This window comes from Staurois parvus, unplaced genomic scaffold, assembly GCF_062004578.1.
Source record: "Staurois parvus isolate SC_StPar_1 unplaced genomic scaffold, SC_StPar_1.0 ptg000575l, whole genome shotgun sequence".
Classification (NCBI taxonomy): domain Eukaryota; kingdom Metazoa; phylum Chordata; class Amphibia; order Anura; family Ranidae; genus Staurois; species Staurois parvus.
Window position 1 is genome coordinate 905523 of NW_028318371.1, and position 14536 is coordinate 920058.

Below are 14536 nucleotides of genomic sequence, written 5' to 3' on the forward strand. Positions count from 1 at the left end.
ATTGGTGTCGGGGGGGATAGTGTCCCATCATTGGTGTCAGTGGTGGAAGGAATAGTGTTCCATCATTGGTGTCAGTGGGGGGAGGAATAGTGTCCCATCATTGGTGTCAGTGGGGGGAGGAATAGTGCTCCATCGTTGGTGTCAGTGGGAGGAATAATGCCCCATCATTAGTATCAGTGACACCAACGATGGGGCACTATTCCTCCCAATGACACTTACCTTGCTGACCCCTGCTCCAGCCTAGGTGCTGCTGCAGCCAGCATGCCTGGTTGCAGCAGCACCATCAGCACGGTACACTTACCGGGCGGTCAGCTGTCCTGCTTCATTCACTCAGGGTGCTCCCTCACTCGATGTTTGCGGGGCCGCTCGGCTCCACCTCCTCGCAGGTGACTGGCTGCCTGTGTGCCTTTCCTGAGCTACAGTTTTGGCACCCAATCACTGGTGAGGAGGCGGAGCCGAGCGGCAGCGCATACATCGAGTGATGGAGCGCCTGGAGAGAGAAGAGAAGGCTGCAGATACACAGGTACAACTTATGTAGGAGGATTTGTTTCCTCTCTGTGTATCTCCTGAGGCCAGTCACTGCACTGGGTATAGGTAAGGGTTTACAACCCCTTTGAAGATTTAATCATGAGTCGGTTTTATGGCCCTTTTACCCGTCTGACTGCTGAACAGCAGAGATTATGCTGGATGGTTATTCACTGTTATAAATAAGTCATCTAGAAAGGTGGAAATATTTTATTCTGTAAAGTGGTTATAAGGGAAGGACATTCTGTACCTCAAAGCCGTATTAAACCCAAAGGGAAACATTTGTTATATTGCAGCTTACCAATTCTTAGATGTGACGGCTGCATTAGTTGTATTTTTTAGGCTTTCTTTCCTCTATTTTTATCTGGTGATCCTGCCAGTATGTCTGTTGTTTTTCAAAGGAACAAGCTCTCTTCCAGATATAGCGGTTACAGGGATGAGACAAACCATCTGCCAATGACAGGGGTGATTACAATACTCAGCTTTTATTTATGTAAAAACTTTATCCTAATAGGGAAAGCATGTTTGGTGTAACTACTTGGAGTTTGGCTTCAATTTGTTAGTGTATTTAAATCTGCTAGTCCATTTAACACTCCCCTCCCCCCAGACAGATAATGCTGCTGTCCAAAGCTGCCCCCTGTGCTCCTTCCTCCAGAGTGGGGGCGATCTAATACAGGAGGTGTGTTACTGACCAGCAGTGCCGGGACAAGATCATCTAGAGCCCAGGGTGAACATACTGAATTGTGCCCCCCCCCCCCCCCCAAGATGTATGAGCATTATGTGTTAGCAAAAATCCCCTCCCCCACAAAAAATGGACTAATCTGCCTGCTTATCCCCTAAGCATCCCCCCTCCTCCCAGTACAAATCTGCTCCTTGCTGAAATCCCCTTCCCAGCACAAATATTTGCCCCCCCCAACCCCCCAGCTCAAATCCACTCATTCCTCATATACCCCCAGCACAAATCCACCCCTCCTTAAAAAAAATTCCCCGTTCCTGGTACAAATCCTCTACCCCCACTCTAAATCCCCCCTCCCAGCAAAAATTCTCCCCAATCCCCCATCCTATCACAAATCCTCCCAAATTTCCCCTCCTAGCACAAATCCTCCAATCATCCCTGCTAGCACAACCCCCTCTACACCCCCCCAAAAAAAACCTCCCCTACTTGCACAAATCCCATCCCCAACCTTCTTTTGGTGCCTCCCCCCACCTCACATGATATCACAGTGCCCAGGGCAGACGCCGCCCCCCCGCTGCCCACCCCTTTTCCCAGCCCTGCTGACCAGATCACCAGGTGAAAACAGAGAGGAAAAGCCTAAAAAAAGAGAACTAATGCAGCCAAGAGAAAAAAAACGCATCGGGTGGTAAAAAAAGCAAAATCCAGCTGTTGGTTGTCTCTGTGGAATTCTACTGAGAAGTCATTTTACCCTTTTATATGTGTTGTTTTATATATTCCATGCATTTTAAGGTTTTAGATTCCACTTTTATACATTTTATCTTGTCTCTATTTTTGTGCCATTTTATGTTCTGGGATTTGATTATTGTGTGCTGACATTTTATTGTACATTTTATTGTCCAACTTTCATCTTTCATGTTTCAATAAAGTTTTGTTGAAACCTTGAAGTGTTCGGTTTAGTATTTTGAAGCGTTCATTTTCAGGCTTTGGTTACAATGTATCTAAAGCCTTCCTTTGTTTTTAGTTTTGATAGAGTAGGGAAGGGTTAGAACCTCGCTCAGTTTTTTTTTACATATTTTCATTTCCTGTTCACAGAGACACAAGGAAATCTCTCCGAGGTCAGAGAAATACTCCTCTTAGTCTAGGGTCACACCTATGCAGGTTGTGTTTGATGTGTTTCTGCATTGCGTTTTGCTTTTTTGCACTTGCGTTTTTACCATGTTTTTGATGCATTTTGTGGGTTTTTTGTTTTCTTCTTGTTGCTAGGCAGATTTAAAATGCAAAATGCAGCAAAAACACAATACATGCTTCTCTGCAGCATTACCATTGAAGTCTATAGAACCAAAAATGCAATGTTTTGTGTTCAAAAAAGTCCCTGACCCTTTCCAAAAAACGCAGCGGGTGAAAACACAGAGATATGAACCTGTCCCATAGGAAATCATGTTATATGGACTGCTGTGCGTTTCTGCAAAACTCTGCAGAAACCGCTTAGGTGTGAACCTAGGGTTAGATAGGTGTCACTGGAACACATGGGAGAGGGGAGGATTTACAAAAACTGGAGCACTCAGAATCTGGTGCAGCTGTGCATGGGAGCCAATCAGCTTCTAGCTTCTGCTTGCTCAACGAGCCCTTTTGGGCCTAAGTGTAAAACAAATGTTAATGCCTAAGCATAATTTTGTAACTTTGACATGTGTTAGTGAAACGGTACATATCATCACTACTACTGTGTGCATCCAGGTGGATTATACAGCGATTTTTTTCAGGAGAATTTGTGCTTTCATTTGATGGTAAATGGTAACGGATATCTCCTGATTTTTTTTATTTTTATGGAAGGAAAACTGGCCCAAAATAATACCTTTTTTTTAAATGTGGCTGTATGTTTCCTGCTGCTGCCTTAGCCTATCACCAAAGAACAACCCAAAATAAATTCTCCTGCTCCTGACGATCGCAGTGATACCACATGTGTGTATGTTAGTTGTTGTTTGTACCCGTAGTACAGCCTAGAATCAACAGTGCGCATTCTGATTTTCTTGTCCTACCTAAAACACACCGACACTAACTGACACTGACACTAACTGACACTGATACTGATTAAAAAAAAAATTGTGCTAAAAAAAATACTGACCCTGACCCAAACACTAACCCTGGCACTGACCGAGACCAAACCTTGATCTAGGTTTGTTTTTTTTAATTATTTTTTTTTTTTTTCAATAATATTTTTTTACACAGTTTATTTTCTCTCTGCAAGGAGAGAGAGAGAGAAAATATATCTCTCTCCTTCATTCAGAGAGAGAAAACACGGGGGCGGGCTTCACAGCACCCTGACCTTTGACCCAAACACTAACCCTGGCACTGACCGAGATCAAACCTTGTTTTAGGTATTTTTTTTATCATTTATTTATTTTTTTAATAATATTTTTTACACAGTTTTTCATCTCTGCAAGGAGAGAGAGATAAAATATGTCAGAGAGAGAATACATGGCGGTGGGCTTCACAGTGACAGATCACTGTGATAGCCAATCAGAGGCCATCGCAGCAATCAGGTGACCTGGAATCTGTCTATATGCTGGGAGAGCGCAGCATTTAGAGGAGGGGCAGAGCTCCCCCCTCCAAACCTGGGGAGTGGACCCTGATGGAAGAAAGGGGGGCTCTGGGAACCCTGATGTAAGCAGGGGGGCTCTGAGGGACCCCAATGTAAATGGGGGAGGAAACTCTGGGGATGGTCATAAGTACCATGTACCCAGACTGGTCTGGAGAGGTAAGTGGGGTACCCAAGGCTCTGTCCTGGGACCTCTTCTGGTGAACTTATTCATACATAATCCAGAGGTCGGTACGCTCTAAAAACTAATGTTTTGGCTCAACAAAAAAAATGAACACAACAGTTTGCGTCGAGCTTTTTAAGTGACGACAGTGTCTGGTGAAATGAAGTGGAAGCAACAAACTACATTGCATAGAGGTCATTCGCTTTCCTGCTAGAAATTAATGCATTTTTATTTACCGCCAACTTCATTCCTGGCATTATAAACACGTTTGTAAGCTGAATACTTAAACATATTAAGTCACTTCAAATAGTTTTTCCAGTTTTTATAAGAAACCTTCAAGTCACGTGGACTTAATTGCTACAATTATCAGCAAGTTTTTCAAAGTGAATAAGCAGTTACAGAAAATCAATTTGGACCAACTTGATTTGTATTAGTTTTTACCTTTTGTTTTTTTATACTAGCTTTCAGAAATGAATTCATCCAGTTTAGGCTCACACTAGAATGTGGTGCAGAAAACCTGCAATCCGTGTGCGTTTTGCGCACCGCATTCAAATCGCACTGCCCTTGCAATCCGCAGTGGGTGTCGGTGCATTCTTAATGACACCTTCAAAAGCAGTTGCAAATGGAATGCATTTGTCTGCACCAGATTGTATGGTACAAAACAAACATGCAATCCGGTTGCACTGCGGTTCCAAAATCGCTGCATTCACGTCTTTGGTGCGATGTGGTGCGATTTGATCTCATTCAAAATAAATGGGCTCAGATTGCATTGCATTGAATCACATGTGAATTGCACAGGAGTGTGTTGCAGTTCCTTCGTGATTCACTTGCACTTCATTGAGTGAACCAAGGCTCAGCAATACAATTGTCACACAATGAACATTTTTGCACACAATAGTTGTGTATTCCAACATAAGTATTAAACAAACATCAATGAACTGGCACTTTATGTTTCAATGTTCTTATTAAGTTTACAGAAAAGTAAAGTACAACAGATGGCATAGTACGTATACATGCGTCCATTATCAACCATCAATAACAAATGACATCCCATCTCTTACAAAGAACAATATATACCTATGTGTGATGTCACTTTAGACATGGAGGGAAACACAATATATTGTATAAGATTGGAGCCAGTAAGAACAAAGATTTCTATATACCAAAACATTATCCTGAATATATATCTGCAAGCATCAGTAACAAACCTATAATGTGCATATCTGAATGGGCAATTGCCAGAAAGACACACAAAGGCCAATCTTATCCCTAAAAGAAAAAAAGGGAAATATTACTAGTAAGTAATCCAATGAAAGCAGCAATATTAGAAGGTCATGTTGGAGCTGAGGTATCAAATACAAATTCACATAGAACTATGTTGTTAGAAATACTTTTTGCCCCAAATGGGGTCAAAGAAGCGAAAGGACAAAATGAACAAATGTAAACAAAAACCCAAAGAAACATAGAAAACTGGTAATATCCCAGAGCCGCTCTGTTATCCACCAACCTCACAGTTGTGACATTACATAAAAAAGCACCAGAGAGACCTTCATGGGATCCTTGAAGCCTTAAGAGTAGATAACCAAACGTTCTATAAAGCTGTTATATGATTTAATTAGGTGTGTGACAACATTTGTTACATTACTCAAACTCATTTTTTTTCACCCGAAATCAAATCCTCAAAGTTGTACTGATGAATGAGGAAGCACTTTGCATTAAGATGTTTTATATTGTCTGTCTGGTGCAGAAACTGTTTCTCTACCAGACCTTTGCTATGTGGCAATACAGCGAAGCTATTGGTGGATATTGAAAGCTGATATTTTGTGAGTTTTCTTACAATTTGCTGTATTCTTTCCGCATTACCCTGTGGCAACCATTTTGTGAACTGAAATAAAAGTGAAAAATGTCATCTGAGAACAGTGTGAATGTGCTATAGAACTGGTACGTTCTTCAGAAAATACTGTACTTGAGACCAGGGGCGGACTGACAACTCATGGGGCCCCTGGACAATAGGGGATCATGGGGACCCTGTGTCCTCACCCACACTCGAATCACTCCCAAAAAAGCCTATGAAAGGTACCAGGGGCATCTCATGGGGCCCCCTACTGACCCCGGGCCCTCGGGCAGTGCTCGAGTGTCTGAATGGTCAGTCCACCCCTGCTTGAGACCCGTTACTTTTTTGATGGACTTTCAGTCCATCAAGTTCAAGGAACAGTTTCTGAAACACTTCAAAAGTGTATTTAAGTTCCTTGGGATAGCACAGATTCAGAGCATATATTATACCCATCAGCAAAGCACGGCACCTTGGAATATTACATCCCTCCAGGATTTTGGTTCCCTCCACCAGAATGGTTGCTGTCTTGTGGTCATATCCTGAGGTGGGCTGGTTACCGATGATAGCAATTTTCATCACTTGCATGTCAAGGTTTGCTTCAAACTCTTCCAAATCCTTGTAAAAGGAATTCAAAGAAATTTTAGCTTGTTAAAGATAATGAATTTGATAATTACCACGGACTTCTTTGTACTATGACACCCTTTATTCTATTGTAAACCTGGCCATACATTCTACAGTTTTTTGTACAATTTCTGAACAATCTCCTCTAGATTTACCTTCAGCTATGTAGTGCGAGGGCCTGCCTGACTGGATAGAAATTGGAAGTGTTGTTTAGGTTTGACCTCATATTATATGGTTTGGTGAATCTAAAGAAAAATGCTCTGATAAGATGATATAATACATGGCCATCCTAAAAGAGAAATACGGGGTTTAAAAAAATGATGCTCATCTAGGTGGATGCAGCATTGGTCTGATGCTGCATCTATCCCCTGCCACTTCTAAGACTGAGAACTGACTTATCAAAGACAGCTGATCTTTCAGTTCTCAGTCTTCTGTGTGCAGAGAGTGGTGACCGTCAGTCACCGGCTCTCTACTCTGCCCCTCCAGCACTCACTGGAGCGCTGGGCTGTGGAGGGGAAAGGCTCTCAGTGGCATGCTGAGAGGTTGAGCCAGCTGCTGGTCAATAAATCTGGGTGGATCCCAACCATATCATTGGGTTCTTTTGGGAGCCTGGACCGGCTATGTGACATCTGCCGACAGCAAGCTTTAGGCCACTGTCAGCTGAAAACAGGTCACAGAAGTGCAGAATGAACTGCAGTTCTGTGATCCATAGAAGAAGTACAGCCAAAAGAGCTTTGGCCATACTGCTCCATGAAGTCTTAAGCAGGCCATAGATTACGCAGTTTTCTTTCCATTCTACCACAGGTAGAAGGAGAGAAAATTGTTTGTTTCCCTCATCAACCCATTTAGAGTTGATGGGGGAATCCCTCCTGAAGCACTATTGTGTTCTGCCAGTGAGAAGCCTTCCCCACCGCCACAACACAAAGATTCGTCTTACAGGCTATAGCCGGCGGCATTAATCATTTGGGAAAACTCCAGCCAAATTTCCATCTATGTAGGGCCAGCTTTAGACCAGCACACACAAAAACACAGGTATTCAAATTAGCTAAATGAACAGGTTGCATAAATAACTACAGGGGGGAGGGGAGGGGAACTATGAAATAATTGACACTTTAAAAAAACAAAAAAAAGCAAACAACAACACCCACAAGCATGGTTTTGTTTGTCACACAAGTAGAATAGCATAGTTTATAGTATTACGGAGCGATATGCTTCCATAAATGTTAATGGCTCAACATCAAGCTAATCAAGGCTAATCACATCGCTGACTTAGGTGCTCTAATTATATCTAGCAATGGCAAAGCAGAATGTGCTTCTCACCTTATGAAGGTCTGATCCATAGCTACTGGAAGAACTTGTTTGACATCAATGCTGACAGAGTAGCTGTGACCCGTTATTAAATCCAGGGGGTAACTTACTTCTTCATCCAGCACTTGGACTGTTTAGTGGGCGTGTTCAATGAAGTCGGGAAAATGTATCATTGTTTGTGCAGTATTAGCTGAAGCAGATTGTGTTTGTCTATACTTGAGACTTCGATGAAGACCGTCTTACATTGATAATTTTATGTAGAAAAACAGGTCATTCCAAATGTTTTTACATTTCCTTGAGACTGTATATATTGTGTTTTGAGGGTTAATGCCTATAATTTATTCTGCTGACGAGTTCATGTCTAAAACACATCCTCATTTGCAGTAAACGGAAGTTATGGTTTCTCTCAAACTCTGTCTTAGTTTTGAGGATTTGTCCATAGTTACCATTGGTTATCAACGAGAACTCAGGAAACCAAAAGTAAAACGAAAGAGGAAGTTAAGGCAAAATGTAACTAATCTACTCCCACCCCCATTCTAAGGTATTCTGTCTACCCTTTAACCTTCCTGGCGGTCTGATTATGTCAATATTTCTGAATGTCAAAGCGGTACATTGTTTTGCATGGAAATTTGTTGTTTTATATTGTAGGCCTGTAATTCTTAGGAATAACTCACTTAAATCTGTCAAAACAAGAGTCTAGTAAACATCCCGGGTATGATAAAGTTTGAAACACAAAATCATAAATGATAATATAATAAATAATTATATAAAAAAATAATATAATAATAATAAATTTAATGCTGATATCTCTTTCTGGCACATAGCTCCATTGGAAATTCTTTAGAATCATTCAAGATACTTCCCAAATTTTCCTTAGTTTTGGTGCAGGATGAGTAGTTCTTCATTGTTTTAAAAATGTAAAAAGTGTAAAAATTTAATGATCAGGGAAAATCTGTACTCTGACATGACCGTGCCAAAGAATGGAGTGGCAAGTAATTTATTCGTTGTCCAATACCACTTCTGCAGGGGTTTCCCCACCACTCCCTGAAGTATTGTTAAGCCCAGAAATTTCCAAATGTCATCCAGGGGTGGACTGACAACTCATGGGGCCCCCGAGCAATAGGGGATCATGGGACACCTGTGTCCTTGTCCAAATTCAAAAAAGCCTATGAAAAAGCTACCAGGGGAATCTCATGGGGCCCCCTACTGACATCTAATGTTTGTGTAGTATTATATTCAGCAGACTGTGTTCTTCTATTGTTGTGACTTAGATGACGTTCAGAGCACGTTTTATGCCCAATTCATGCAAAACTCCACGTAATCCCAAGGGGTTCACACACTTTTTCTTGCAACTGTATATGTGATTTCCAACAATATTAACTAGCAGTAGTGTATAATCTTTAGTGGAATACATTGTGGCTTTTGGTTGACCATTTTCTGCTGGTACATGGATACTGAAGGTGAAGAATACTCATACTGAGTCTGCAGTCACTTCCATTGTTTGTTACCAAGCCATATATTATAGGAGATAGGCCACAATTACCATCATTTTAATATATGACATATAGATATACTGTATCTTCTTCACTAAATTTAGATCTACAAATCTTTCTTCCTTCTTTGTGGCAGTGGGAGAGGATGATCTAAGGATCCTTGTGTGGTTAAAGGGGTGGCCGTGGCAATCATTTGGCTATGAAGGCTATGAAGGATGACATACTGAACAGAATTATGGGCTATGTAAGTTTTGTAGGTATTTACTTCATGTATGAGCTATAAATGTTCTGATTGTTTGTGGAATATATATGATTGTAAATGGATTTCTATATTACAGAGTGGTATTATATCCCTGAGGAAGGAGCTTTAATAAGGAGCTTTGAAACGCGTTGTATACCCCAAGCTGACCAACTATCAAGATCCCATTGGTTGTGAAGTTTGGACATGTATAATATGCTCAGCTGGGGATATCACGATGTATAAGCCTTTTATACTTTGAAATAATCCTGTTATCTTCCCTTTTAACAAGGATGTATTGAAATATAATGGCATTATCTTTTTGGAGAGTAAGGATGTATAAGGAATGCAGACTGTGTATTATCAGACATTGTGTCATGGATTATGTCCTTTCATGTTGATTAGTTTCTTTTAAAACTAAAAAGAATAATAAAAGTATGTTTTTATCATGTTTTTATGATTTTATACTGTTTACTTGGTTGCCTTCAAAATCCAGTGAAGAGGGTAATTTCATTGGCATACTACAATAGGGATGGTGGCGACCCATAGTCACATAGACCTTTTTGCTGTGGTTTATAAAGTAGTTCAGCCACGTTGAAGTCACATTTGTTTATCAATCATTTGGTTTTTTATGTAACTTTTAGTCACAATAAAAGGTCATTTAATGTAATGATATAGCTGCTCTTAGCTATTAGATACTCCCCAGTGGAGTTTGCCTCCTAGTTCCGCCTAAATGAAGAAGTTTCCAGGGTAAGCCTGAGTTCACACTTCTGCGGTGTGGAACATCGCATTTGATTTGCAGAGGAACCGTACCGCATTTCTGTGCAAATCACATGCAAATTCTGTGCGGGGCAATTTGAAACATACATTCAAATCACACCACATCCACACCAAAAAAGGTGCAGGACCCTTGTTTTTTTCCGCACTATAATCAGATCGCATGAGTATTCACACCCATGCAACTGGATTCTGCACATTGCACTGCATTTTATGAACCGATTTCGGGGTGTTGATAACTTAACATGCACACCCGCAGCACTTCGCATGAACGGGAATTCACACAGAAACCGATGCCGCACCACATCTGTGTGAACCCAGGATAAAGGGGATAGTAGGTGTGATCAAGATGTAAAATATTCATCAAAAGATGAACTTCTGTATAAAATTGTATTCTATTTTGTATGATGTTCCTGTGTATTGTACACTGCACTCATTGTGCACGCGGCACTAATAATGTTTTCACTACATGTTTGCAATATTTCAAACCAGGCCTGGACTGGGGAAAAAAATAGGCCCGGGCACTTTGGACTGAGCAGCCTAAAGCCCGGGGACCCTTTCCTCGGAGCCCAGTGGTGGAATGCAAGAGTGACCTTCTGCAACCCTGGTAGTGTCAGTAGTTTTATATTTAATTTTTTTACAATTTTATTATTATATTAAAATGTTTACATTTTTTTGTAGGAGAAAAGGAAGGAAGGAAGGAAGGAATGAGAGATGGAAAGACAGAAAGGAATGAGAGAGGGAAAGACAGAAAGGAATGAGAGATGGAAAGACAGAAAGGAATTAGAGAGGGAAAGAAGGAAAGAAAGAAGGAAAGAAGGAAAGAAAGAAAGAAAGACAGGAGACAGAGAGAGAGAGAAGCACTGGAGATGAGGGGAGGGGGGATGGCTGTGGGGGAGCATACAGGAGCCGCATGCAGGAGGATAGGAAAGGCAGCCAGGCGGCACATAGAGGAACTGAGAAATGCACGGCCCTGTTCCTCTATGTACTGCCCGGCCTCCTCTTTTTTCCAGGCCACCCCAGAGCCCCGAGCAAGTGCCCGTTGTGCCCTATGGCCAGTCTGGGCCTGTTTCGAATCCTTATTAGAAATGAGCCTGCCTATGTAACGCCCCTTGTTACCATAAAAGTACACTTGTAATATTAATGTGATACCTACATGTGTATAAAAGAGTTTCAATTGTGCCAAATAAACAGAACAATCCCACACGGAAGAAAAATATATTTGAAATATATTTTAAAAATATTCTTCCCAAATACATTGACATATATTTGAAATGCTACAATTTTGGCCATGTTCAATAAATTTCAAAATATATTTCAATAAATAAAATATATACTGTATGTTGAAATGTGTTTATATTACAAAATATATGAAAAATATTTTTAAAAATAAACTTCAATTATACTGTATGTCTTTAAAAATACAAAATCTACATTTTTGAAATGCATTTACAAATATATGTAAAATAAATATGTTAAAAAAATATATATTTTTTTTAACTATATTCTTCAGATTTTTTTTAACATATAAAAAAGTAATTTAACATATATTTTTACGTATAATTGTAAATGTGTTCCAAAAATGTAGATTTGTATTTTTAAAAACATACAGTGTATTTGAAATGTATTTTTAAAAATATTTTTCATATATTTGTAATAAAAACGCATTTCAATATACAGTGTGTATATATATATATATATATATATATATATATATATATTTATTGAAATATATTGAATATGGCCAAAATTGTAGCATTTCAAATATATGTCAATATATTTGGGAAGAATATTTTTAAAATATATTTCAAATATAGTTTTCTTTCATATGGGATGATTTGGAAGATGCTGAATGTGTCTGTTCCCGACTGCAGTAGTCATTATTAATTTGGAACCAATAATCAGTATGAGGATAGGAGTTGCCTTTTTATAAAATTTCCAAAACAAACTGCACCCCTCACCCACCTGCATTCATCCCATGAAGGCATCTCACCTCCTACTCACAATAATTCTTCCCTGGTTGGACATCTCACTACCACATTCATATCTCCCTTAAGGACACCTCGCCCCCACCGACTTACAACGCCCACTTTGCCTACACTTACATCCATTTTAGATAACCTCCCCACACCTTGCCTGTTCTGGAATGGACATATTATTAAGTGCACACAATGAGGTTCATTTACTAAAACTGGACAGTGCCAAATCTGGTGCAGCTGAGCATGGCAGCCAATCAGCTTCTAACTTCAGCTTGTTCAATGAAGCTTTGACATTAAAACTTGAAAACTGATTGGTTTTTAAGCACAGCTGCACCAGATTTTGCACCCTCCAGTTTCAGTAAAACAACCCAAAAGTATTAAGAATGCCAACAAGCATATATATGTTTTCAACCCGCACACCCAGACTTTTATCTTTTTTTTTTTGAATACACACATTTTTGTTTCTTTTCTCAGTTGATACTGTATTAGTTTACATTGAGGTTTTATAATGAGAACAAATTGGTTTGGTGGTGGCACCTACTGGAAACTTGTGTGCTTTCCAGTGTGACTGTCATATTGGGAACACTAGCAGAAGTGGGTCTGTTCCACAACAAGCAAGTTTGGGAATAATATAAATAATCTAAAATGTCTGCAAGTGAAGGTAAATGGTGGTGGGGGGGGGGGTAGTATGCAAAGCTGAGGTGTCCTGAGGGGAATGGATAACCATGGGAGATGAGATGTCCGGATGGGGAAGGATCAATGTGAGCCGAGGGTGGAGGTGTCCTGATGGAAGGTAGGGATGAATGCGGAGGATGAGGAGTGCGGCAGAGAAGCATTCCTGGGAACTTGCCAGAAATGATCCGGCAATACTAGCATTTAGCTCCGCTCCGCTAGGGCAGCACCTATGTCTGTACCACAGAGCCGTATTTATTTCATTTAATTTACTTATTTATTGCATTTGATCAGAAAATCCGCCTAAAAGCTTGACAAAATGTTCAAAAACATACATGGGCGCAGTAAAAATGCTTCAAAATGCACTAATCTGCCCCAATTAAGCTACAAAAGTAGTTTCAGGACTTTTCTCAGCTTTAGGCATTTGGCTTTAGGCGACTTGGAGCGGAACGAACTCCATACAGATGCATTGAATTTCTCTCCTCCAGCATTTTGGAACTTTGAGCTACAGGTGTGAACCAGGCCTTAGTCTAGGTTCACACTTGTGCGGTGCAGGACACCCCATGTGATTCACACAGGAATCACACCGCATTCCTCTGCCTATCACATGCAATGTCTGTGCGGACCCTTTTTTCCAGCATCTGATTCACATCTTATGGGTGTTCACGTCCATGTGATCCGATTTCTGGCAATCACACTGCATTTTGCGATCTTTTTCGGGGTGTCATCAATTTAACATTGACACCCACACCAGATCGCACGGACGCTGTGCAATTGCAATGCAGTGTGGGAAACATACAGGATTCGCTGCATTTCACTCACCACATTAGTGTGAACCAGGTCTTTAAGAGAAGCAGAAAGCTGCCATTGAGGACCTCTAACATTCAAATATTAGTCGCCTGGTTGTCATGCAGCTTTCTGACACTTTTTTAGAACAAGTATTTTTGATTGAAAGTTCTCACCAAAATGTTCTAAAAGAAGGTCACCAGTAACACCGTCCGTATATCGCTCAGGACGGGTTTCTATTAACTTTGGAAATGATTTTCTCTGAGGCCGGGTTCACACTGATGTGATTCACCACATTGTATGATATTCACACAGGAATCTCACCACATTCCTGTGCAAATCACATGCCATTCTGTGCGGGGCAATTTCAGCCCATCATTTTGTATGGCTCATATCGCACCACATCCACATGGAGAAGGTACAGGCACCTTTTTTTTTTACCACGCTGGATTCGGATCGGAAGGATGTTCATACTCCTGTGATCTGATTCAAGCAAATGCAATATGTTCTGCAACCTGCTTTCGGGGCGTTGTTAACTTTTGGTTGACACCTGCAGCAGATGGCATGAACACAGTGGGATTGCTATGTGGTGGGGAAATGCAGCGATTCCTGTGCGTTTGTGTGTGAACTCAGCCTTAACCACAAAATACAACAAACAGAAACATGCCAATAGCATTTCACGCTGCGGTATATAACCCAGTTTTATGTCTTGTCTGCAGATGTAATTTACAATTTAAAATCAATATGATGTATAAAAAAAACAGATCAGTTCACAAATGTCGGAATATATCCCTTTAATTTATAAACATTTGCTTTATCCACAAACTTCCTGAAGATAAAACTGCAACACCAGCTCAGCCCCGCCCTG

At 40.5% G+C, this 14536-nt stretch overlaps 2 long non-coding RNA genes across 2 annotated transcripts in view; one reads left to right on the plus strand and one right to left on the minus strand.

Moving 5' to 3' along the window:
* The window catches only part of LOC149450295 (uncharacterized), a 1099640-nt gene that overhangs the window by 396749 nt on the left and 688355 nt on the right, over positions 1-14536 (minus strand). The gene's annotated exons all lie outside the window — the stretch shown is intronic.
* On the plus strand, positions 9024-9907 carry LOC149450300 (uncharacterized). The gene is made up of 2 exons (XR_016315258.1): positions 9024-9460; positions 9555-9907. It is a non-coding gene; the product is annotated as an uncharacterized LOC149450300 (long non-coding RNA).